This window comes from Aquarana catesbeiana, linkage group LG10 (genome assembly GCF_042186555.1).
Source record: "Aquarana catesbeiana isolate 2022-GZ linkage group LG10, ASM4218655v1, whole genome shotgun sequence".
NCBI classification, from domain to species: domain Eukaryota; kingdom Metazoa; phylum Chordata; class Amphibia; order Anura; family Ranidae; genus Aquarana; species Aquarana catesbeiana.
The window spans coordinates 207,904,992-207,932,913 of record NC_133333.1 but is presented as its reverse complement, the minus strand read 5'-3'; the positions used below and the strand labels follow the sequence as shown (position 1 = coordinate 207,932,913).

Genomic DNA, 27,922 nt, shown 5'->3' with positions numbered 1-27,922 from the left:
GTACACACTGGCCAAAATCAGATGGTTCAGCAGGAACAGGCTGACTTTTGGTCAGTGTGTACAGCTGTCTAACAACTGGCTTCTGTCAAAGGGACATGCTGGAAAACCTACATCCAATCAGTGCTTGAGGCCAAAGGCTGCAAACTCTGATTACTGTATTCTGGTGGAGGCGGGAGGTCATGTGATATAATATATATGTTCTCAGTGCCAGTTTTCTTCTGCCCACAGCAAGGGCAGACTTCTCCCTTCAGCAGCTGTCAGCCCCTGCTCCTTCTGACAGAAGTGACACTGCAGTCACCCCTGTCAGTGAGGCTCTGGAGAAACTCTCAATGCCCCCCTAGCCCAGGGGCTTTGCTAGGATTTTAAAAGATCTAGGGTACCTTTGGGCACCCCAAAGAGTAAAAATGCGGTGCACTGTGCAAGCCGCAAAGAACGGGTGTGGCCAAACTTAAAAGTGGGAGTGGCTTAAGGGGCATGGTTACATAAAACTTTAGCCTCCTTGTAGCCAAAAAAAATATGCTTTGATTGCTATGCCACAAGCAAGAGTTTCACAAACTCATTAAAGGCCGGGTTCATATATGTGCGGCCACGGTTCCCGGCATGGGGTCCTGTGCGTTTCTGTTCACCGGTTCAGGTGAACCGCACCCAGAAATGCACAGGACCCTTTTGGACTTCGCACCGTGGCCGCCCTGGACATGTGTTAGCTGGTCACACTTGCGTGTCATGCGAATTGGATGCTGTAAAAACCGAATCCAATTTGCACATATGTGAACCCGGCCTAAATCTCTATACAATTATTAAAAAAACACTTCTATTACATATGATTTTGTGTACACTGAAATAGACAGAGATAATTGGGGTTGATTTTACTAAAACTGAAGAGTGCAAAAACTCATGAAACCAATCAGCTTCCAGGTTTTTTTTGCTAAAGCTTAATTTAACAAATTGAAGTTAGAACCTGATTGGCTGCACCAGTTTTTGCACTCTCCAGTTTTACAAAATCCCTTTGTCTGACTCTACCTAAAAAAAGAACTTCATTAACCACTTGCTGCCCACCGTCAAATGACAGAGGAGCGGTGTGGATTTTGGAACAACGTCCTTTGATGGTGTCCCAGAACGGCCGCTCTCCTGCGCCATGTTGCTAGGACACGGTGCGATCCCGATCTCTGTAAAGGGCCCAATCACAGCCAGTTACATGTAAACACGGAGATGTTGGTAATCGTCGCTCCTCTACTCACACTGACAGAGTGTGTGGTGAGGAGAGCCGATCAGTGACTTCTGCTCGCGGGAGACATGTCCTGATTACAATAGCGCCACTAGTGCCAGCAATCAGTGCCCACAAGTGTCACCAGTCAGTACCCATTAGTGATGCCAGTCAATGCTGGCCATCAGTGCCACCCATCAGTGCCGCCTCATCAGCGCACATCAAGGAGAAAAATTTACAAAATTTACTGACAAACTAAAAAAAAATTTCCAAAAACTTTTTTTTTTTGTAGAAAATAAACCCAGCAGTGTTTTAAATACCACCAAAAGAAAGCTCTATTTGTGTGAAGAAAATGATTAAAATTTCACATAGTTACAGTATAGCATGACCGCACAATTGTCATTCAAATTGTGACAGCGCTGAAAGCTGAAAAATGGCCTGGGCAGGAACGGGGTGGGGTGTAAGTGCCCTCTATTGAGGTGGTTAAAATAGTCAATGCCTGCTTATCAACCAGCAACTGTTGAAACGATGAGCAATTTGGTGAAAATTAGGTAATCTACAAAGTAGTGTATGTAGTGCAGCATTATACAAGGCAGAGTGCAGAAGTCGGGAGTACATAATGCAGCCTGTATTTGAGTACAAAACAAGAGTCAGGCTGGGTTCACACCTATGTGAATTGGATGCGGGGAAAATTTGCATAGCAGGAGAATTTGACCAGCTCTCTATGGAGCCGGTTCACATATCTCCGGGGCGGCTGCGGAGCTCACTGCACAGAAACGCTGTGCGTCTTTAGCTCCGTTTTTTCAGGGCCGAATTCAGGCAAAGATTTGGCCCGGATTCGTCCCTAAATCAGAGAATGGGGACGCACAGCATTCCTGTTCGATCCGCAGCCGGTTCCAGTGTGAACCAAGCCTCAGGTGTGTGTAAAGCACAGTGTAGGGGTCAGGAAAGTGCAAAATTCTTCTCAAGCAATACTTTCTCCCACTTTTCCCTTTCAGAAAACAAATCGCCCCCCCCCCCAAAAAAAACTTCAGCACTAATCTGCGTGCTCACCCTTCCAATCTTTACCGGCACAAAAATCCCCTCCCCCTCCAAAAAAATTTCCCCTTCTAGTACAAATACTCTTCCCTTCCAAATCCACTTCAATACCCCAATTTACCCTTCTACAAATACTATTCCCCTACAAGTGCCACCCCCACCCCTCCCAGCTCAAATTCACCCCCCCCCCCCAAAAAAAAAAAAAAATCCATCTTCTCCTTCTAGCACAAATCTCCCTCCATTCCTCCTTCCAGCATGAATTATCTCTCCCCCTCTCAGCACCCCACAAAAAAATCCCCCTTTTATAATATCTTAACTCCTCAAATCCCCCAGCACAAATCCTCTTCCACCACCTCCTATTTCCCATCTTCCTCCCAAAAATGAATTCCTCCAATTCCCCAGCCCACAATCCATCCTGGTACAAATCTGGCACTGGGGACCCCCTGATCTACATAACAGTGAGTCTGGGGCACATTCCACTTCTTCTGGGCCCTTGATACTTACCGCAGGAGACTGAGAGCCTCCCAGACTCTGCCTACAACAGAAATTTCACATTGGTCACGGCACAATGGTTACAATGTTCTTGTGCCTTGTTTACAGGTTGCTGCCATTACCAGCAGAGGGATGGGGGAATGGAGCGATACCAAGACTATCACCACTGACTGGAAAAAAGGTAATTTCTCAGATTTTCAGCAACGGGATCCTTTAGTGTGTGTTCAGCAAGTGCGTTACCTGGAATAGATACTTGATGTGCTTGATATTTATGCCTCATATTGGGCACCAAGGGTCTAAAGCAGGGGTAGGCAACCTTTAAGAGGTGGAGATCTACCTGAACAACATAAAGAGCAAAGATCAGCGGTGTTCGGCACCACTTAGTTTTTCTTGCTAGTTAAAAAAAAAAAAAAAAAAACTATAAAAGATATAATAAAACAAATGTCTCAGTAAAATTAAAAACTTAGCCTACCTAAAAAGTGTCTGGTGTCAGTAGGGCAGGTAATAGTGGCAGTGGATGGTGATCATAGGGCAGTGGATGGTGCCCCTTTCACATAACCCCTTCCCCCACAGTAGGGCCCTCTCCCCTCCCCCCCATAGCAATGGGCTCCCTAACACACAGCAGTGTAGATGTCGGTACAGCACAACACTGGTGTACACAGAACAGAATCGGGACACATCACCGCTCTGGGCAGAGGGTGTTAGCCAGAGATGCTGGAGATAACTTTACATATTAACAAGCTGGTGATTGGTTGTTAGGACCGCCTAGCAAGCAGTCACCTGCCGGTTAGCTTGAAAAGATGCCGCTCCTGCCCACCAGTCTGAGCTGTGCTGTCTCCCGATTTCTGCTGTGTGGAGATATACGCGCAGTGGAGGAGGCTGAAGGGAAGGCTGACAACGAGTTGCGGGGTCGGCAAAGCAGAGGAGTGCTGACGATCTACCCATCACCCACGCGCCATCGATGGGTTGCCGACCCCCGGTCTAAAGGGTCTAGATGCTGTCTGTCTGAAAAGTTTATTTTAAACCCTTACCAAGTCTCAGCTGAAACAGGATAGGTTACTCTACTGCCCATGGATGATGAGTTTGTCTCCTGGTTCATCCACTTTTTTAAGGCCTCATGCACACTGCACATTTGAATTTCTCCTCTGAACGCCTTTAACTTCTGGCAGAAAAAAGCGTGCCTAAAGTTGCATATTGCAAACCATTTAGGCACATGAAGTGTTATGAGCATTTATGAATTCCATTTGCCAGAATAGTAATTTATTCTGACCATCGGCATGAACGAAAGCTCAAGCGCTAAACATGTCTAGTGTTTAAGCGCGTTTATGTGTGTTAAGCGTTTTTTTTTTGTTTGTTTGTTTTTTTTTTTGCCCCAAAAGCTCTTCTCCTGAATAGATCTGGTGGTGATTTTCTTTTTTTCAGCCTGTAAACGCTCCTAATACCTGTAAACTCCTATGTGTGCATTGAGACATAGGCTAAAATAGAGGTGTTTTTACGGGCTGAGAAAGAAAATCAAACACCTGGAAAAGAGGCGTTTTATAAGTCGGTGTGCATGAGCCCTAAGAAGTGCAATCCTCTCTAACCCCTGCATTACAGAACCATTGGGTTGTAGGGAGGCTTCATTTTGGTCCGAGGCAGCCATTCTAATTTACCATATTTGAATCCACTGTTTCTCTTAGTTGTGCCACAGCCCACCATAAAGATCCAGAATGTCAGTGAAGACTCAGTGGAAATCACAGTGAAAGAAGACTCTGATATTCCGGTATGTTTGCAATGCCATACATTTCCCTTTTTAAACGTGTCTGAACAAAATAATATACAAATGTGGGGGGGATATAATTACTTTACACTGGCGGTTTTGCAGATAACGGGCTATACGGTGTCTTTATCATGGGAATTTGACAAACATATGCGGGAGAAGAAGACTTTGGAGATTGCCGGACAGTCTGTGACCCAAAAAGGTAACCATGACTTTTTATAGTGACCCCCCCCTTCTGCTAACAGGGAAGTGATCTCCTTATTAAATGCTGCAGATAAAAAAGTTTATTGAATTTACAATTAAGTCTTCATTCAGGTCTCTTCTACGCTTGATTCGTTGTCCAGTTTTGTCAGCTCCAGGATTGGTGATCTAAATCTGGATCCTACATTATTGTGGCTGTATGATCAACATGCACTAAAAAATACACAGTAGCTTGTTTCCTGTGTACAAGGCCTTACAGTGAACCTGAGCTCTATGTGATTCTTCCCCAGCAGCATATACTTCCAGGAGTGATGAGCATGAATTCTGAGATTGTGGGAGTATGTGACTTACTCTCCTTCCTTCAACGTGTACTGGTGCTTGGTAATTAGTACTTGGTAATTAGCCCAGTACTGTCACCTGGAGGCAGGGAGAATGTACTCCATATGGGCTTCTGGTGGAGACTGCAAACGGCTTTGCTGACACTCATCAAACAGGCATGGTCCAGTGGTGTCACTTTCAGAAAAACACTAGAAATGCCTTGCATCACTGGAGTGCTTGTAGGCAGGAAGTGGCTGCAAAGAAACTGCAAGGAGATCAGCAGCACAAAGATTGAAAAAAGTAAATTAAATAAACATGTATTTAAAAAAATAACAATGGTTTCCAATTCCATAAAAGTTGGGACACTGTAAAGTTTAAAAACAGAATGCAACGATTTGCAAATCTCATAATCCCATATTTTATTCACAGTAGAGAATCGAAAACATTAAATGTTTAAACTGAGAATTTACCATTTTAAGAAAACAAAAGAGAATTTTGAAATTGGCAGCAGCTTGTATTAAAGTTGGGACAGGGCCATGGTTACCACGATTTAGCATCCCCCTCTTCTTTCAACACCACTCTGTAAATGTCTGGTAACTGAGGAGACTAGTTGCTGGAGTTTTGGGGGAGGAATGTTGTCCTATTTTCGCCTGATATAGGAATCCAACTGCTTAAGGCCCCTTTCACACGGGCTTGTCCTTGTAGGGATCGATCCGCTGAGGAGGCGGATAACAGGTCCGTCTCCGCTCACTGCGCAAGGACAAACTTGTCAGAGCCCCGCTGTCCTCTTTGGAGATCGGATAAAAACGAACCACCTGTCCGTTTTCACCCGATTCTCCAGTGGGATGGAAAATAGGGTTTCCATCTGTCTGGATTTTACGGACAGGATCGGTTCGAATACCGGCAGATGTCAGCAGACGTGTCACCGCTGACATCCACCGCTCCATAGAGGTTCATGGAGCATCCGATCAGGTCCACCTGTCAGTTTTTAGTGGCCTAATAGTCCTGGGTCGTCTTTGTTGTATTTTTTCGTTGGATGATGCACCAAATATTTTCAATTAGTGAAAGGTCTGGACTGCAGACAGGCCAGTTAAGCTTCCGGACTCTTCTAATACAAAGCCATGCTGTTGTCATAGATGTGGTATGCGGTTTAGCATTGTCCTGCTGAAATACTGTATGCAAGGCCTTCCCTGAAAAAGATGTCATCTGGATGGAAGCAAATGCTGCTCTAAAACCTGGATATATCTTTCAACATTGGCGCCTTTCCAGATGTGCAAACTGCCCATTCCATATGCATTAACGAACCCCCATACCATCAGAGATGCAGACTTTTGAACTGAGCGCTGATAAGCTGGAAGATGCCTCTCCTCTTTAGTCCAGAGGACGTGGCACCCATGGTTACCAAAATCAATCTCAAATTTCAGGTTGTCTGACCACAGATCAGTTTTCCACTTTGCAACAGACCATTTTAAATGAGCTTTGGCCCAAATAAGATGGTGGCATTTCTTGATCATGTTCAGATATGGCTTCTTCTTTGCATGATGGAGCTTTACCTTGTATTTTTGGATGGCATAGCAAACTGTGTTCACAGTAATTTTTGGATGTGTTCCTGAGCCCATGCAGTAATGTCCATCACAAAATCATGCCTGCTTTTTATACGGTGCTCTTTGAGGGCCCTAAGATCACAGCATCCAATGTTGATTTTTCAGCCTTGTTCCTCTCCAGATTCTTGGAATCTTTTTATATGTACTGTAGATGATATATTTAAAGCGATTGTAACGTCTTGTTTGTTATTTTAGTAAAAAAAAAAAAAAAAACATGTTATACTTTACCTGCTCTGTGCAGTTGTTTTGCACAGGGCCGCCCGGATCCTCTGCTTTTCTTTGGTCCCTGGTTGTAGCCCCTGGCCCCTCCCTCCTATTGAGTGCCCCCACAGCAAACAGCTTGCTATGAGGGCAGCCGAGCTGCAGCTCCATGTGTCCATTAAGACATGGTGCAGTGGTTTGGCCCCCTCTCTCTTGATTGGCTAACTGAGTTTGACGGGAGCCACTTGCGCCGCTGCTGTGTCTCAGCCAATCAGGAGGGAGAGTCCCGGACCGACAAGGCACTCATGGAAATCGCTGGATAGAGATGGGGCTCAGGTAAGTATGAGGGGGGCTGCTGCACACAGAACACTTTTTATCTTAATGTATAGAATGCATCAAGATAAAAAAAACTTTCTGCCTTTACAATCACTTTAAAGTCTTTGCAATTTTACATCAAAGAACATAATTATCAAATTGACAATTTTTAGATGCAGCTTTTCACAAATTTCTTGACCTCTGCCCATCTTTACTTCTGAGACACTTTGAGTCTTTAAAGTTATTGTAAGGTCTTGTTTAAAAAAATAAAATAAATATGTTAGACTTACCTGATCTGTGCAGTGGTTTTGCACAGAGCAGCCTGGATCCTTCTCTTTTCGGGTTACTCTTTGCTCCTCTTGGCCCCTCCCTCCTGTTGAGTGCCCCCACAGCAAGCAGCTTGCTATGGGGGCACCAGAGCCGAGTCACAGCTCCCTGATTCCATTCAGACATGGTGCTGCCGTTCGACCCCACCCCCTCTTTCTCCTGATTGGCTCCCATGGCTGTCAAAGTCGGCCAGTAGCGCTGCTGCTGTGTGTCAGCCAATCAGAGGGGAGACTCGGGTGGCCACTTGTGGACATCGCTGGACAGAGATGGGTTCATGTAAGTATTAGGGGGGTTGCTGCACACAGAAGGCTTTTTATCTAAATGTATAGAATGCATTAGGATAAAAAAAAACACCTGCCTTTTACAATCACTTTAAGATGCCCCTTTTATACCCAGTCATGTTACTGACTTGTTGCCAGTTAACATAATTAGTTGCAAACTGTTCTTCCTTGGTAGTACCACTTTGCCATCTTTTTGTTGCTTTGTTACAACTTTTTTGAGATGTGTTGCTGCCACCTTTTTTTGGTACGTTTTCTCAGGACACGGGTTGGATATTTACAGTCCCGGGTTATATAGGCTTGTACCTTCAGGACTATGGGACACTGGCAAAGCTGTTAGACAGGCCCCTTGGGCTTCCTATTACCTTACCACACTCCATGAGTTTTTTGCAAATGTCCTAAGGAGATGAACCTCTTCTCACTTAGAGAAATCAGTTTTAGCTTAACTGGTTTATAATTTTACTGCGCATTCTTCAATCATTTCCTTAAGGTTTTCTAATACAGCAGTTAAAGCAGTGTGCCTGGATTCATGCAAACCTTGGTAGCTGTAGCCAGGCCCCACGGGGGTGAAATTGGTGTTAAAGCTCTTTAACAGCAAACCAAATGCCCTAATTTTATGCTAATAAATAACATTGTAATCCTTTACACCCTCATGGTTTCCTGATAGGGCCCAAATGCCTCCACTTCTGTTCTTGCTTTGTCTGTTTCTCTTGGTCACATCCTGCAGTTCCTGTAGAGTCCAGCAGCATCAATTACTGCATCCATGATAGTAGGAGAAGGCTGATCATAGACTGAGCACAAAATTCCCTGCTGACCTGGCCAAATTGAAGTCAATCATTTGATCGACTTCTGTCAAAGGGACATGCTGGAAAACCTTTTATGATCAGTGGCTGCAGCTGCCTTCCTCCATCCACCTCGTTTATGAATGGAAGAATGGATCTGAAAAAAAGTCTAGCTTGAGATCTTAGCAATGTTTTCCATGAGAGGAATAAGCCTGTGACCTCTTCTCTATCCCTTTTAGTGGGCAATCTAACGGCACAGACGGAATACGAGATCTCAGCCTGGGCCAAGTCGGAGTTTGGAGAGAGCACTGTGGCCTTCGAGCATTTCAACACCACGGGCATCAGACCATCAGCGCCAAGCCTTAAGGTGAAAGCGACCAATCAGACAGCAGTGGAGTGCAGTTGGGTTGGAGTGAAGAATGTGGTATGAGTTATTCTCTTGTGCATTTCCATTTATTTATTCAAGTTAGACTCCAACCAACTTTTTTTTTTTTTCATTTAGTTTTGTATAGACTGTGTAAAAGTGTTGATAGTTTTATTGTGGTTTGTGTCCCTGCTGGAGAGATTTCGTCTTTTTATATAATTATTCGCTATAATGATAGTTTGGTCGGCCTTCTGTTGTAACGATTGTGGATGACTCTCGGAATTTCTACCATCAGATGACTGCTTTGTACAGTCTCTAACTTTCTACTGCCATTAATTTTTATAGCTTTTGAGGGGACAGTAGCTGGTTAATTGTGTTGTGTAGCAATGCTCCCGTTGTACTTTGCACCTGCCCCCCCTTCATATATCGTTGCTGCAGATGTAATATGCAACAGTGCTGGTGTTATGTCTCAGCACCGCTGTATGCGTGGCCATTCGAGGTCACTGCATCAAAGGTTGCGTTTTGTGAATGGCTAAGTGTAAATGTAAGCACAACACCAGTGCTGGTGTCATACTTGCGTACTATGTCACAAGGGTTGGGGGAGGGGTGTACAATCTGCAGCTCTGTGTTAATACAGCATTGAATACAATTTTTAGTACTAAGTGTAAGTACCTGGATTTGTATCAATTTTTATATCTGATCAGTTTTTTGGAGGTTTTTTTTTTTTTTTTTTGCTCAATCGCTTTACAGAAGAGCTTAGACTGGTAGAGTGGGGGATACAGCATGAAGGATCTACCAGTTGTGCTGCAGTGCCTGTGTGCTAACAAGAGGACATGCTGAGAGGAGGAGAAAGCCGTGTGATAGGGCAAAGAGCTCATGTGCTGCTTCTCCTCTCACGGCCCAAGCTGTGGGATGAGCAAAACCTGTAATTGTAACTGAACTGTAGCGGAGAAAAATTGGACTGTGTGGACAGAAACACAAAATTATACAAGTTACTGGTGGGTAAAACTGCTTCATTATATGCATTTCATCTGTTTAGTTGTTTTTGCTTTTAAAAAAAAAAAAAAACCTAACACTCGCATACTAATACTCAATGCTGCATCTGTCCCCCGCTTGCTCTGCGGTGAGAACTGAGCAAACAAACACCACTGATCGCTCAGTTCTCCCCTCCGCTCTGAGCAGGGAGCCCTGCCTGTCAGTCAGCGGCTCTCTGCTCTGCCCCTCCAGTGCTCACTGGAAGGCTGGGCTGTGGAGGGGACGGGAGGGGCTGGTTTAGGCTCTCGGCAGATCTCTGAAAGGCTCAGCCAGGTGCTGGTCCAGGCATGTGGGTGGATCCCGACCCTGGGCCGGCTGAGTGATGTCAGCCAACAGTGGACTTTAACCTGGTATCGGCTGATAAGTCACAGGACTGCAGAAAAAAATGATACTTCTGTGACATACAGGAGAAGTAAAGCCATAATAGCTTTGAGATGGCTTTTTAAGACCTGCTGAAATGACCTACAAATATATTGACTGTAAGACCACTTTAGTATGGCCTAAATCACAATAAAGTGTTCCTAATGTTTATTAATGTTAAATCAAGTCAAAGTCTTTGTGAATCGTAATATTCTGTCCCAGTCAAATCACACGATACATGGATAAGATTGGGAAGGGGGAGCCCTCTGATTTTCAATATTGTGGTTCAGTGACTGGTAAATTTTAGCAGTTATGATTGTTATGTAACATTATGTATCTTCTCCGTATGCAGACATATGGATTGTTCTATGCCACGTCTTTCCTCGAGTTGTACCGCAACCCTCAGAACATCACAACAACGCTACACAACGTCACAGTCATCGTGAACAGAGATGAGCAGTACTTATTCCTGGTAAGGGGTTTTGTGTCACCCAGGAACAGGGTGGGTTTGATTTAAATCAAGTCGATTTCAAATCCTAATTTTTAAAGAGCAGCTGTCATCTCTGTCCTTCAGCAGCTCCTCCTCTGACCCTCCGTTGGCTCACCGACAGTCCCATTCACTTTAATGGGACGTCTGGTGATGCTGCAGTGAAACTTTTTTTTTTTACTTTTGGACAAAGTGAATATGGATTAGAACACCTGTCAGTTTTTATTGCTGTCTGTGCCCCTGTTAGAGATTTCCCCTCTCCATTTGTCCTGTTTACCATTCTCATTGGAAGTGAAAGTAAAAAAAAAAATCCCAAATTTTGGGTTGTCCCCAGGAAAGTAATACAGGTGAAAACTTCCAATGGGGACACTAGATTCCCTTAATTTGCTGGGATTTCCTCTCACTTCCTGTTTTGTTGTGGGACAGGAAGTGAAGGTGAATCTCCCCAATGGGACACAGATGGCAAAAATAAACCTTACAGTGGTTGTAAACCTCCCTTATTCTATCTAAGATGGGGACAAGAAACATTTTGCCTATAGTTCTACTTTAAGGTAAAAAACACCTTTTATCTTTACAACCACTTTAACACAGATATTAAAGTAGTATTAAACTCAGATTAAAAAATAAATAACAGGTAGGTTATGGCAGAAGAGACCCTAATGTTCCCTTTTTGTCAAATGTTTCCCCCTGCCTGTCTATGGTAATGTACACCGAGCCGCACATTCGCAGGCTTTGTGCCCTGATGAAGTGTGCGGGAGTGACATCGAAGTGGCCGAATGGAGCGAATCCAAGGGCCCAGGTGAAGATGGAAGCGCTCAAGCATTGACCGCCTAGTACTGGAGGGCATCATTTTACAATAACGAAATTAAAACAAAGCGAAAAACCCCAAATTTTCATCTAAATCTGTGGTCACATAACACTCTGGGTTCCGAGTCTTTATCCTCCTTCATCAGGTGTCCACAGTGATGCCTAGGTGACTTGGGCAATTCTTATTGGCTGTCCAGCAGTTGGACACTTAGGCCTCATTCATACGAGGTGGATCCGCTCAGCAGAGTCCACCAGCTCAGCAGGAGATCTCTCCGTTGATCTCCGCTGAGTCGGCGGATGACAGGTCCGTCTCTGCTCACTGAGCAGGGAGGGGCCTATCAGAGCGCTGTTGATTCCTATGGAGGGATCAGATCTCATCCATACCGCGAGGACGGATGCAAACGTACGTTATACGTCCGATTTTAGCTCCATAGACCTGCATGGAATGTTCATTCAGGTCCGCCTAAAAAACTGACAGGCGGATCTGAACGGTTCATCTGTGTGAAAGGGGCCGAAGTCTCTTGAAACCTGCACAGCGCAATGACATTACAAATAGGCGACTGTTCAACACGGGCAGATTGCAGAACTGGATCTTCAGTCTTCACATCTGGAAATGGTGCTGGTAAAGGACATGGATAGCTGATTCAGGTGAAGAAAAACATTTTCAGGGTGCTTTTTATTTTTTGGGGGCGGGTGGGGGGGGGGGTGTTTGTGTATGCCTGAAGATGGACATTAAATGGAATCTCAGTTCTCACCGGATTCCCATGCTTTTGTCATGTTTCAGGTCCGCGTTATGTGCCCTTATCAGGGCCCCCCATCCAACTACGTTGTGGTCAAAATGATTCCCGATAATCGCTTACCGCCTCGTGACCTGCATGCCGTGATCACGGAAAAAGCATTTGTTATAATGAAGTGGGAGTCTCCATATGATTCGCCGGACAGTGAATTGGTGAGTTGGTATGAAAAAAATCTAAGTATAAACTGGAGACAACTCCAGCAACCTACTTACTATATCTCTCATATATATATATATATCTACACCCCCCCCCCTATACCATGGTAGCACTACTGCCAAATCTCCTCACTGCAAAACGTCATGCATCCTTTCCAGAGACAATGAACAGTCATTTGCAAGCTTTGTTTTTGTTTTATTGGGGGTACAACTTGAATAGGGATATGGGATGCCCATAGAATTAATCATTGCCATCATATTTACGTATTTCAGTATACTTTTATCATAGTTAGAGCCTGAAGATTGAATGTGCATACTTGACTAAGTAGAAATCTTCTCCTGCAGCTCCCTGCAGACTGCTGTTTCTAAGAGTTCTCCATCCATCACCATGTGAGGGACAAAGGTCACTTTTGACTGTGTAAAAGCAATGGTCTTGGTTCTCTTCACCTCCTGCCCAAACTTGCTTCCTTTTGCATAACTGGTTTCCTCCTGCACAACTTGTAATTACGTTTAAGGTATAACACATCCTCTTCTAATGAGTATGAAGAACTCACTCTGAATAAGCCCCTCTACTGGCTCTGGTGACTCTCTGCTACAAGGCCTGAGGCCTGCAGAACCTCTCCCCGGAGGCCTAGTAGGTTAAAGTCTAATTGGAAATGGACTACTGCTCCCAGCCAGTCCAACTTGCAAAACATGTGCCAGCTGGCCACACTGATTTGACACATATCCCCACAGTCTCCTCTCTGATCCAGGACTCTTCACCATCCACCGTGTGCATGATAAAGACTCCTGCTAGTGCCCGTGTAGAAGCAGAGTTCCCTTACAGAATCCCTGACACCTCCAGCCATCCACTGTGGTAACACTCACCGACCTTCCAGCCCTGAGTCCTTGATGAGGAACTTTCCCGGACCGTGCGTTCCGACAACCAGGAGTTCCCTGCCACCGACCGTGTGGTGACAGAGACATTGCCAATGACCGTGTAGAGGCAATGTTCCCTCCCAGTTCTCCCAGGCCTCCCCCTGCGATCGCTACCCCCCCCAGACGGGGGTGTGATCCTGCGGCTGTCTAGCACTCCATTCCTCACATCACCCAGCCGACTACACCTCCCCAGCAGCATGTCACCTCAGCATATATAGGAGGCCCGCCCACTGCCAATGCCAGTTAGGGATTGGTCAGGGCTCCCACATGTGCTGCCTGCCACTCCAGCTCTAGGCCCAGCCGCCTCTTCCAGAACATTCTCCCATGAAGCAGGGGAGGCGCCTCAGAACTAGAGCACAGGTGGCACACCCACTGCTACTCTAACCACTCCCAGCCCCCAGATGAAAACAGACAGGCCTACCTTGCAGCATAGGCCTGCTGAAATTTGCCTGTGCTGAACAACCTAGTAAGACAACCATTACTAGCACCTATCTTCTGATAGAGGGTTATAGATATATTACATACATATATATACACACACACTTTGAATGACATGCATTTTTATCCTGCTGTCTGCCTGGTAATCGCGTTTTGCCTGGTATTAGGCTTCCTCAGGACCCAGACAGGGAAATGGCAAGCTACCTAGAACAATATAGTGTTAGTAACACAATACAATGAAGCAGTTAAAACAACAATATAATGTGTATATCATTTCTGAGTCTAGATCTGTGCATTCATACTGGCAATCTCGGTAGCCAAACATCCGCCCGATTAACGCCTAGGGCAGGCACAGGGGCGCAAATAGCAAGCAAGCCCCTGATGAGATAGTATACCCCTGCGTTTATCTACTAAAGGCTTTAACTTGAATTGCATATAGAATAATCTCCTAAAATCTGGCCTTCAATCTCATAAGACCTCATCTCACACCTCTTTTGTAGTACTACATTGTGTCTGTGAAGGATCTGATCACAAAGACAGAGAGGACCTTCAAAGTGATTACTCAGAACAGCACGATAGAGTACAGGATCGGAAATCTGGAGCCAGGCAGCAAATACAATGTCGTCATCCAACTGCGAAACATGAGCAAAGAAGCCAGCATTAAAGTGAACACAGGTAAGTACAACTTCCAGACCACGTAACAGCACTGAGTGCAGGTCAAACCCATGACACCTAGATCACATGATGCATCACTGAGACCATAAAGCCGAGATCATATGACAATTGTAAGTACAGGTGCCCCTTATAGTACTGAGCTTGAGGCCTTGACAGCTTGGTCACATGACCCAGTATGGCACATAGGTGGTGCCATGACACTTGGGTCACATGATGCACTATTGAGCACCGGGTGAGGCTACGCTATCCAGGACATGTAACACAGCACAAAGTATAGGTATACCCATGTCACCCATGTCACGTGATGCACTACTGATCACAGGTAAGACTGTTATCCAGGTCATGTGACACAACATTGATTCCAGTTAAGTCCATAAAACTCAGGTAACATGATGCACTGCCGAGCACAAGTAACACCATAAAACCCAGGTCATGTGACAGTTCTAAGTGTATGTAAGCCCTGACACCATGGTCATTTAACTCTTAAGCCCAAGTGAAGTCTTTACAATCGCATAACAGTAGTGAGCTCATGGCTTTGACACCCCAGTCACATGACCCAGTAAGGAAGCTGATCCATAAAATCTGCATCATGTGATTCCCAACACTGACCAAATCTTAGCACGTAACTATAAAGTACAGTCTAGGTTGTATAAAATAATACTGAATATTCTCTGGAGAATGGGAGTCCCTTTAACGGCTCTGTTTATTCACAGTTCCTCTCCAGGCGCCAGAAGGTCTGAAGCTTGTCTATGAGAGAGATCACATTCTGCTGTTCTGGAAGAGCCTGGCCCTGCGAGAAAAATTCTTTAATGAATCCAGAGTGAGTATAGATTTTTATTTGTCATCCTACCCAGTTCATTAGATTAGCAGATCTAGTCATTAAGAGTCTCTGTATTGTGCACATGGCCCATAATTCTTTGCTTGCAGCGAGTGAAGCAGCCGGAGAGGAAGGTATGAACTGCATAAAGGATCAACAATTTCTTTGCATGGTCAGACTTTTCACACCTACAAAACCTGCAAAAGTTTTATGATTTGGTATGTTATTTAATACCTCCTTCTGCCTTCCCAGGGCTATGACATTCACATGTACGACAGCTCTAATAATGTATCCACCTACCTTGGAAATACCAGCGACAACTACTTTCGAATCTCCAACCTGAAGCCGGGCCACAACTACACCTTTACTGTGCAGGCACGATGTCTTTATGGTGGTCAGCTCTGCGGAGAGCCAGCACTGCTCCTCTATGATCAGCTCGGGACTGGTAGGTCTATAGCCCATCAAGAGCCACCTGTCTTTTGGGATAAGATATCTTGACAGCAAATACATGAGCTTGTCTTTAGGCACAAAGCTTCTTGATCACTTAGAAAAGCAATGTTCCGAAACCATGCAGGAACCCTTCATTCACATCCCTGATGAAGGCTCCCTGCGTGGTCTCAAAACATTGCTTAACTATGGGACCATACAATAAAGAAGCTTTGCTCTGAAAGACAAAGTTGTGAATGTGCTGATGACATATCGGTGTTCTTTGCTGTAACAGTGGGGAGTCGTTACAACACCATGTTAATCATAGTGTCCATTCCAGTACGATGTGTGAGAGGAATATACTTTGTGTCTGGTTTAAGAGTACCCTGCAAAGTAGTGGGTTGAAGTGCTATTCCTTTTAAGAAGGTTTTTAGTGTAATTGCTTCATATCTCGTACCTTCATATTACAAGCCAGTTGTGACAACCAGCGGAGGAAAAAACGCAAAACAGACCTGGAGGAAAAGAAACGGCAATACAGAGACATATGATGTTGAAAAGCCTTTAAAGTGGTTGTAAACCCTTACACACCACTTTTACCTACAGGTAAGCCTATAAGGCTTATCTGTAGGTACTGGAAATATCTCTTAAACCTGCACGGTTTAGTAGATATTTACCATATACGCTCGCACTGATGTCATTGGCGCATGCGCACAGAAGAAAGGGCACGATCGTGCTGTTTCTAAAGGGGTGGTGCCGTGATCGTCATGCCAGTCAGAGCCGGAGTCCACGGCCCTGCAAGGAAGAGGGGTGGAGATGGACGTGGCCACCAGCGGGGACATCGCAGGCTTCGTTTGCAGGTAAGTGGCACATAATGGGCTAGTATGCGATGCACACTAGACCATTATGCTTTTACTTTGCATGGTTTACTTCCTCTTTAAAAGGCCAAGGGGTCATCATCAGCATTCTAATACTACAAGGAATGCCAAACGAAAAGTATGAGCGCAATCGGGACAGCTAAAAATAGACCATGTGAGACACATAGCAGAGGAGAGTAACCCCCCCCCCCCAATCATTTTTAATCTATTAATAGTAAGAAAGCGAGGTCAGAGCAAACTGACCCAATACAGGATGATTGGGGGTAGTTGGTTACAAATGACGAAGAGATGGAAACTGTATTAATGCATTGTTGGAGGAAAAGTGGTTTAATCTTAAACTACGTAAGTGGTTCTTTACTGCCAGAGCAGTAAGGATGTGGACTTCCATTCCAAAATTGGTGGTGTCTGTGGGGAGCGTGGAAAAAAAAACTTAGATTGCATCTTATCAAACCCAATATACTGGTATATGGGAAATGGTAGTAACATAAACACACAAACACCCACACAGGTTAGACTGGTGTCTTTATTAAACCTTACCATCCATTATCTTGTATCTAGTTTTTCTGGCTGTTTCCTTATTACCATTAACCTCTCAAAACACAAACCTTATAAAGTTAGCTTTTAAAAAAAAAAAATGGTCATAAACTGCCTCAGTTTTGTATAGGTGATTTTGAACCTTTTTGCAAAAAAAATATAAGGACACTTGTCATGTATTTTCTTATCAGGTATGGACTCCCAGCCCTCCACCGGTGTCCAGTCCATGGATGTTGCAGCTGTCGTTGTCCCAGTTCTATTCTTGCTGCTAGTGGCTACTGGCTGTGGTTTTGTCATACTGTATATGCGGCACCAGCGGCTACAGAACAGCTTCACAGACAGCGTTTGCGAACAGTCACTACAGCTCACGTTTGGGGGCTGCCATCTTCTCCTCCGGGGACGATATAGGTAAGGGGACTCCAATGCCAGTTCAGACAGCCCAAATCAAAACGGTGATATTTTTGTGTTATTCCTGCAGAATATATTGTTTAATTATTTTATAAGACTAATAAGCTACTAAGCTACAAATGAAATGTAATTTGTGGGTAACTTTGCTAGACTTTAAGTGCTTACTGCTGGTAATTTAAAGCAAACTTCCCCCCATCCCCTCCTTTCTCAGAGCCGGACTTTTTTTTTTAAATTTACAGTAAAACCTTGGTTTGAGAGTACCTTGGTTTGAGAGCGTTTTGCAAGACAAGCAAAATGTTTTAAAAAATTTTGCCTTGATATACAAGCGATGTCTTGATATAAGAGTAGCGTCATGTCACAACTGAGTATAAAAAAGGAGAGGAGCCTCTAAGTCTAGCAATACGGTTACATTTAATGAAGGTACAACATTTAGCAACTTATTGCTACACTTAGAGGTGCCTTTCTCTTTTATACCCTGTAAAAAAATGCTTTGATATACAAGTGCTTTGGATTACAAGCATGTTTCTGGAACAAATTATTCTCGCAAACCAAGGTTTTACTGTGTTACCTTTTTCAGGGAATCCTTCCTGCAGTTTCGCCTAGGGTATGTATGATGTACGTAGTAGCCCTCAGCCCCCTGGGGTACCCACATTTTTCAGGCCACTTTCCTGAATATGTGCCACAGCCGGTCCTTAGGGGGCTAGCTGCAGGAACTGAAAGATAGTCAACTCCTGATGAAGTCCGAGAAGAAAATGGCAGTGTGGGATTGGGTGAAAAGCAGCAGAGCTTCAGATCCCCACAAAACACCACTGGATTGCTGGATGCGTGAGTATATTTTTCTCGTAACTGTATATCACGGGGCACTTCATATTTAGGACAACTTGAGTTATGTTGCCACTTTCAGGTGAATGGACACTGGCCAAAAAACCTCCAGCTAAGGCTCAGTTTTTGCTAGTGTCCTTAAGTGATGGATGTGCCTGTAATGCCTCTCTGAAAATTCTTTCCAATGGGCATTAGTCCTTTAGTTTTTTGGCCTATTTTGCACATCCCTACTGGGGAAGGCTACGGCTTCATTAAGATTGGTTGTCTACAGCCCCAAGGCCAAGATGGATGGTACCTGGACCCCGCATGTAAGAGCAGGGACAGCCTTTATTGCTGTTTGGCACTGGATTCTGCAAGCAGCGATTACCGGGGTAGCCAGTATCCAGTGACCTCAGTGGCACTTACCATGATGGTTGAAGTTTGGGCCTCTGGCCCTACAACCAGTAGTGGTGAGTGCTTCTGTATTTGGAACATGTTGCAGTCCCCCTATGCTCCCTGGTGTTTGGGGCTATGGGTGAAAATGCTGGAGCAATACACCACCATAGTGGTGGTCAAAATGCGACGACATGGAATGCATGTTCAATTGTCATTGTGTGTCTGCATATGCGCCATTTTGGGTTCCTCTGAATGGTGGCAACAAGCGCTATTGGCAACTCAGCGGTAGACAGGTCCATCACACCTACAGCACTATAGCACCGGTGCCTCTGGTATTTGAACCCTCAGCAAGCCATGTTACGTAGGCATTGGGGGGGAATGAAAATGGGGTCAGCCCCCAAATCCCTGTGTCAGGTAGTGAAGAACCCCATAGTTCGCCGTGTATTGGCTCTCCTAAGGGTCAACTCAGCTCTGAATTCCCACCCTTATCTGTTATTTCCACTATTTCAGGGAACAGTCCTCCAGTTCCTTTTTTTCTTGGGAGGAAATTCGCTGGGTTTAGAATCACTGGGAGGCAAACATGGGGTCTACCCAAACACACATCCTTCCATTATGTGAGAAGGATTTTTCTGAGGTAATTTCTACAGGATGAAGAATCTGTGGAGAATCCTGCCTGGATGAATCCTCTCAAAGGAAGTCTCTGGGGCTGTGTCAGTAGCAGAAGACCATGATGGGCTTTCTTGGCAGACACGGTGCGCATAAGTTTAAAGTTGCCACTGCCAGAGTCCTCTTCTCCCAAAATCAATTAAATTGAGGCCTGGTGGGCACCTAAGAGTAAAAAGCATCCTCATCCTAAGACATTAAGAGAAAAAATTGCAGATCTATCCACAAATGTTAATGTAACGCTGTTATCCAGTCTCACTAGGGTGGGGTATGTAAAGGAGTAATATATTCAAAATACTTTCCTGGTGAAAATGCTTCTGTCAGCTCCTTTCAGTGCTTGTGCCATGTCTGAAGGCCTGGATACAAGTTGATGTGTTCACTGGGGGAATATTAGAATCAGATTGGCTTATCTTCCACTTCAGCATGGATAAAGTGACCTTGGCGTTTGTTTGAGACCAGCAGGAGAGGGAGTCTAGAGCAGTAATTTATCCCTTCTGTTGATCTTGACTTTTGCATACCAGTGGGCCTAATATGTTGACATTGCGTATAACATGAGTTGGAGGTCTACTTTAATTTGCAACTCCAGGCTTAATACACAATAAATGTGTAAATAATGTGTAATAAAGGTGTAAATTGTCTTACCTGCTAAGGGATTTTTAACACTTTTTAGCTAGTCAAATGATCCAGGCACCCCTTCCTGACAGCACTGCCAGATGTTGTACTTCCCTACAGGTAAACCATGAATGCCCCCCCCCTTTATCCATCCTTCCTTTAAATTCTGCTTTACAGAACCGGTGTGGGGGGGGGATAGGATTTGTAATGAACGTAGCAACCCAGATCTTGCAAGATGAATATGAAGCACCATGCAAGATCCTCATCTTGCAAGATATGGACTACTGAACACTGTTATCTGACCTGAAGGAGGTCGTTGCCCTCGCTGCGGGAGGAAGTGTGGGAAAGGGGGAGTGTATTATTTTACCCCCCAGGTTATTTATTTACTTTTATTTTTTAAAGCATGGTCAGTTAGTCGTGCCTACACTAGACCCAAATGATCTGAAGGTGCCACATCCTAAACAATAATTGCAAAAGACAGTTTACATGGGGGGAAAAGGTTTTTAATGCACCACAATATGACAAAAAGTAAAAATTAAAAAATTGCAAAGCGCTTATTGATGTATGGACATCCTATCCATTGGTGGTTTCTATTGTTTATATGCATATCATGATGTTTAGACCTGTTGGGTCTTTCTTTTGATGTCCATACACCAATAAAAGCTTTGTCCTATTGTAGTGCCTTCAAATCCTCTTCCCCATGTTTTTTGCATGTTCATTTAGCATTTAAGTGTTTGTGAGTGGGCACCTCAAAAAACAGACCTCAATCACTGAGATGGTAGATTTGTTAGTGTTATTTCCCTCCTCCCTGTGTCATCTTTTTGTAATCTATATCAAGTGAATGATTTCATGAACCGCTGTCCACTGATGCCAGGGAGGACACTGACCGTGTTATGATGACCTAAAATTCCCCTTCCCATTTCAGGTGAGGACGATGACGACGCTCCGATGATCACCGGCTTTTCAGACGATGTCCCGATGGTGATAGCATGAGTCTGCGATTCTTCTCTTTAAACCAAATGGTGTAAATATTTCTTCTCCCAGGAAATTGTGGGATTGTTTCCTTGTTTTATTATTTTAATTTTAAAAGATGCACTTTGAGTTGCAATATCTTATTTTTATATGGGCCAAAAAAAATGAACTTTGTAATTACTCAACTGTGAAATGCAAAACGAGTTTAAAAACCAAATACTGACGATTCCTGAATGGAGATTTGACCCCTTTTGGACCTGAGATCCACCCTCTTTCTCTCTCCCCTATGCAGGGACGCCTTGCCCCACCCATTTTCTGTAAATGCATTGATTGCAATCTGGCGTTGCGGTCGTGTTTAGGGGTCACGATTAAAACGTGAGACCCGTGTACAGATGATCCTAAGGTGCCTTACTGACTTCTCAGAGATTCTGGGTACTGGAGACCATACAGTGAGATGCTGATGGGTTCCAAACAACTTTGTTTTGGAGCTTAGACCTGTGGGTTCCCCTTTGACATTCGGCTGCAGCGCTAAGGGGGTTAACGTTGGTATTTTAGGACTGATTTGCTGGCCGTTCATCCATGTTTCTGTGAGTCACCAGTCAAAGCCCATTTTTTTTTATTTTTAATTCATTAAGACCCACACTGTGTTTCACTGTCCTGTGCATGGGCTCGCTGGTACAGAGGGAATATTGAATAGTGCATTTTTTCTATTGCATGACTTTGGATCAATGATTAAAAATAGGTGGCAAAATTAGTACCATTTTTAAGGCTGAACTCCTGGGTTTAAAAAAAAAAAAAAAAAAAAATACTCTTGGAGCAGAGCTTTCTGCGCTGTACTGCACCTAAAGCCTATGGAGACCTCTGCAACACTGGCCGTACACTTAACAATTTTCAGTCAATTTCAACTACTACTGAGCTACCCAAAATTGCAGATATTCTCTTAAATGGCAGAAACAAATCACTCTACCACCCACCTCCATAGCTCAAGCTGAAACTGGCAAGGAATTCCACAACGTTAATACGTTTTTATTGGAAAACTGAATTAAAGCAAAAAAAAATACAATTACATCAAAAGCAACCTAATTGTTCTATTGGGGCAATTTTGATCCCATCTCCTTGCGGTTGATTGAATCTACCATTTTATGTCTTTGATTGTTTTGAGATTTTCAAATAGAAAGTTTGATCTCTTGTCAAATTGCCAAGTGTATGATCAGTGGTTTTTCTTACCCTTAATGTAGCTAAGAAATTCTGCTGGGTGGGTTCTCCAAAAGTGGTGAAATTTTAAAACACAGGAAAGGCCAACCTACCTGAAAATTGCTTGCCAAAAAACATGCAAACTGTAAGGGCAATGCTCCACAAATGCTCTTTCAAATGCAGAAGTGTAAAATGTTGGCTTTTCTTATAAAATTTTGTAGCGGTACTTATTAAAAAAATGTTTTGCTCAGTAGGATGACTTAGTCACTTGCGTAGCACCAACGATACAACCTTTGCATTGGTACAAAGTACCTAGGTTTGCACTAAGTGCAGCTCAAAGTGCCAAGTATTTCCAATATAAAAGCAATTTAGCAACTTACGGCGGGAGATTCTTGATGGCATAATCCTGCCATGCTTTTCTGCACTCTTCTCTGGTTCTACATGCATGTTATATATGTGATCCTCCCACCAGCAGGGGGCTAAGGTGTGGGTATGAGCCCTTGAGAGGGGACGGACGTTATGAAATTTTACCCCCGCATTGCACTCTCATTTTGTAGCTCCGTCCTGGGAAATATTTTAGCCGAATGTTGCCTGTGGTGTACATTTTTAACTTTTTTTTTTTTTCTTCATGTAATCACAAATGTCAAGGTTGTCTTTGTATATAAAGAATGTATTTTGTTTTTGAATTTATTATTATTCTGTATGTGACATGATCGATGTTGTGTCTGCACTTTTATTCTGATTCCTTCTGTGTGAATTTTTGGGGTGTAAGTTTTTAAATATCACCTACAAGCAGGGGTACCTGTGATTTAAAGAGAATGTGTCACTTTGGACATATCTTAATATTTGATGCAAGCTGTGGCCTAACAGCGGAGCTTAACATCCTTTCTGCGTATCTCTGTTCTGCATTAGAACTTGGTTTGTCCCTTTCATCGTTCTCATCTGCCTGGCAAAAGTTAAATGGCAGGTTCTGGCAAAGAATTGGCAGCCTATAATAAAGTTAAAAAGTCCAGACCCAGGTTGGGATCCTAAAAGATGAAGTTGAGTAAGTAGATACCAAATATAAATTAAAAAAAAAAAAAAAAAACCTGCGTGTGCCGCAATATGGCAAAAAATTAACCTTGCCAAAATTATCAAGTGGCATTTTAACTGCTTTTGCAGCTCATCAGTTTAGAGTGAACTGTAAATGAGAGAACTAGAATTATTGCTCATGCTAACATTTACTTACACACACACACACACACACACACATATATTAGTGTAGCACAATCGCTGGTCACATGCACACCCTATGCATTTTGTTGTTTTTAGATTTTATTTCTATTTTTATAAATTTTATTATAATTTTATTTTTTTGAATTGTTTTATAATCTTTTATCATATTGTTATCACAAGGCACTAACAACCCCCCTGTGTGATAGGTTCTCTTTATGGAGATGACATGAGTCTATTAAACCCCTAATGTATCTCCTGACCTTCACTGCATCTAATCAACCACAGCTTGTACTTGATTAGCTGCTTCCCCGGCCACAGCAGCCATGGAATGACAGCTCTGAACCCAAATGTGCTCAGAATTGAAATCTTCTGGCTTTCATCCAGTAAAGATTGGTGGAGGGGGACGGGAATAGATGTTCCCTGATACAGCCGCCTGGATCACTCTTGAATTAAAGGATAAGTTAACGTTTCGTAACATGTTACACCCACATTCAGGGTGTAACATGTTACGAACAGACTGTCCCCAGCTCCCTGGTCTGACAGCTAGCGGGGATCTTCTCCCTCCCCGCCAGGCGTCACAAAAAAAAAAAATGTGGCTGAGCAAGGCTCCGCCCTTCCTGGCCGCATCACTCAATTACAGAGTCCTGTGAATAGAAAACTACAAGGCGTGGCAGCCTTTGCAGCTGTCGGCTTGTAGTTTTCGATGAACCACCATGGCGCTGTGCTAGTTCATTCCTCCTGTTGGCATGTATAGGCTTCCTTGTATGAGGGATAAGCAAGCCGATACACTGACAGATCTGCAGAAGACCTGCATGGCACCAGCAATCTGCTGATTGCTGGTGCAATGCTTTACAAGCTCTTGAAAAAAAAAAAAATAAATGCACATTTTTTTTACCTGCAAAAAAAAGTTTGTTTTTTTTTTTTAAAGTGAACTTATCCTTTATAGTTGGGAGCCAGCTGAAGAAAGCAAATACAAACTCCTGACTGCTACTACGTACGTCCATACAGCTAAAACACTAAGTGCTGCAGCAAGGATCAAAATACTGACAGAACCTTGTAGAGTCGCATCACAGCTCCTCAAGGAGCCAACTCTGATGATTGAAGCAGTATGCTTGGGGAAAGGGCCTGCCAGACCGTGGGAGAGCCAGGACATTGCAAGTGTGAGAGCCACAGTCCGACTCTCCTATGTGCTGCTAGCACAGGGTATTTTAACTCTTGCTGCAGAACTTAAGAACTAAAAAAAAACACTTCAATAGAAGCACATTTATGGCACCTGGCTCCATTACAGTTTTAAATACAGAGTGCACTTTGAATGGGCCACTGTCCATTCAGAGTGAAGTGACAGAGCTTCTTAAAAGCCAAACCCACTATACTTTCGGCACGCTCCCCCCTTCAATCAGGGCCCTTTTTAAAATGCATGCTGCTTCCATGTATGGGGGAGCATGTGACCACCTCCAACAGTGCAGTGTTGGGGCCTGACATTGGGTTGCCAGGAAATAATCATCCCAACGTGGAGCCTATGCCCTCCCTGCCACACTCCTAAAGCCGGGAGAGCCCAAACATTGTGTAAGATCACATGTCGGATGGTGTTGGAGCCTTCACATGAAAACTTCCCTACTTGGCCTAATAATCTTCTCATTCTGGAACACTGTATCCCAGGAGGAGGTCACATGATTTCCCTAGGCACAGAAGGCCTGTAAATTTGCCAAGGGTAGCAGGGAGTTGGGAGGGTTTGACATTGCCAGGAGTGCCTGTCATTTGAGCTCCAGCTCTGTGCAGACCGTTGGTCCTGGTTATGAACCAACTGCAGGAAGAGGAAGATCCTGGGAAAACTTTTGTGCTTCTGTGGGTTAAACTTGATATATTTTTAAACTGTTCTAAAAAAGCATAGCTACCCATAGACAAAATTTCAATGAAATGACAAAATGCTTACATACCAATGTTTAATAAAACTACAGTATTCCTTCAATTTGGGAGGAGATGGAGAGACTGATGAGTAAATTTGAAACTTGCAGCAGGATGTAGCTGGAAAACGAATGCAGAACGGTGATATGTGGGTTATCGTAAACTGGACACCATAGACCAGACTCAACAGAGAGCTAGGCCGACTTGTTAGGAAACAGCTGATGTTTTCAGATAAATGGAGACCTTCATAAGAATGAAAAAGTTTTTAAAAAGTGACAGGTCCTCTTTAAGCTTTTTCAAGAAATTGCTCCCTGTATACAGATGACTTATGCCGTAACAGACCGCAGATTTGGAATAGGGAACATGAATAGGCTGATTTTAAGAAAAAATAAAGAAATCGTTTTGCTTATTGTGACCAAATTCCTTTCTCATACCTGTGCTGGAAAATGTGCAGATGGAATTTGATTGGCTGATAGGGGCAGCACAGACTGCCCTGTGTGTTTTTCCTATATAAGCAGTCCTACTTTGGACTCTAGTTACAATCTGTAGAATGTTGTTTCATTGCTGCGTGATATTTCAGTTTTGTTGCTGGCATCTTCTGTCTCTGCGGCACTCCATTGGTGAGATATCCTCTTCAGAAACCGTGCTGGCCAACATCTGCAGCCAATACGAAGCCCTGAGCTGGCGACCCTCCCCCTTCCAACATGGATTCTCCCTAATGGCGGTACACTTTTGTCATGGTTTTATGGGATGGGGCATAGATGGGAACCAATGCAGGGGGAATCTCGCCATTGGAGTCTCCAGGAAAGCCAAGTGATCTAACCCAAAAAAAATCTTTTTTTTGCTTGGTCCCTATACAGCAATTGTAATAATCAGGGCTCTCGATCTCAGGAAACGTAGCATAGTGCCAAGACAGAAGGAGCCAAAAGGTTTCCCATAGTTAAATGACAATTGTTAGTGGTACAGTGACGATGCATTTTTCTTTGTGTATATATTATGGTGTATTGTGTGCACTGTTCTATAGGTGTGCGTCTGCCATTCACAGCAGAGGTGCTTTGTGCGGAGGTGGTTCTGTATAGCTGATGTTTTCCTTAGAATGTTACAAAGCCACAGCATTTCTTATAATAAAAAAAAACTTTTTTTTATTTAAACATTTCTTTACCTTTTTTTTTTTTTATTGGATCAAGATGTGTAATGGTAACAGGGCCCTTAAAGCATAACGCCACCTTCCCGGTAAATCTGAGATTTTAAGTTTGGAAAGTAAAATCAACAATTTTTTTTTTTTTTTTTTGTAAACCATTTTCAGTATCCCTCTTTGATCAGGCTGGTGCAAACTCTTGAAATAGGTTTGTTTCCCAGTGAGAAGTTCCCAGAGGCTCCTCTTTCTGCGGGGGTGTATTTTTTTGGGAGGTAATACAGCACCAAACACATTTAGTTACCTGTGAATGTGTAGCAACATGTGCAATGTGTACAGCTGCTTACACAAAAAGACAGTATAACCAATCCAAATAAAGAATACAAACAAAATGAAGTGTTACACCAATGTTGAAAGTGCAATATTCCTTAAGTGATTGTTATTTAAAATTAAATAAAGTTCACAATTGTCTCTATACTTACCTGCTCTTTTCAGGCCCCTTCCCTCTGTCCAGTGCCCGTTTGTGCTCACACCTGAGCCCCACTGCTGCTTCCATTGACACACGCAGCAGGACTCAGCCCTGCCCCCTCATCACTGGTTCTGATTGACAGCACTGGGAGCCAATGGCTCCCGGTGCTCCAGCAAAGCCAGCGTGACCCAAAAGTGAGAAGAGCTGCAGATGTGCGCGGTGCTGGATCTAATGAGGGCTCAGGTAAAAGGGGGGGGAATGATGGCACCTAAACCTTTTTTTTTACTTTAATGCAAGGAATCCATTAAGGTAAAAATGTTTAGGCTTTACAACCACTTTAATAAAAAAAAAAGTTCAAGAAAGCATCCCCCAGTGGTCTTAATTGATGAAAAGTGAAACCCACAGTCCATTGCCATAACACGTGTTGATTCTTCTCAAAGAGTTCAGATAACCAGCCACCAACATTCAACACTCATCAAAACTCATGGCTACCATTACAGCAGCATAAACACTTGTGATAAATAGGAGGTCCCTTTGGGAATCATTGCAGCAGCCCACATCCAATGGCATCTTCTGACATACTCCAGCTAAGGCAAATGAAGCTCACCACTAGCCAAGAATAATCTAGTAGTGTAGTAGTTTTATTTAAATCCAAATAAAAAAAACATAGTAATATTGGAGATTATTCTTGGCTCGTGATGAGCTTTGTTTGCCCTAGCTGAAGTATGTCAGAAGGTGCCATTGGATGTGGGTTGCTGCAATGATTCCCAAAGGGACCTCCTATTTATCACAGGCATTTATGCTACTGTAATGGTAGCCATGAGTGTTGAATATCCTCAATGTTGGTGGCTGGTCATGTGAACACTGAGAAGAATCGGCACACGTGTTATGGCGATGGATTGCTGATTTCACTTTTCGCCAAATAAGATCATGGTGGTACTCATT

General features: G+C 43.7%; 1 pseudogene; it reads left to right on the top strand.

Annotated features, from left to right (window-relative positions):
* The window catches only part of LOC141109879 (sortilin-related receptor-like), a 58,456-nt pseudogene extending 31,514 nt beyond the window's left edge, over positions 1 to 26,942 (top strand).
* Positions 26,943 to 27,922: the final 980 nt, after the last annotated feature.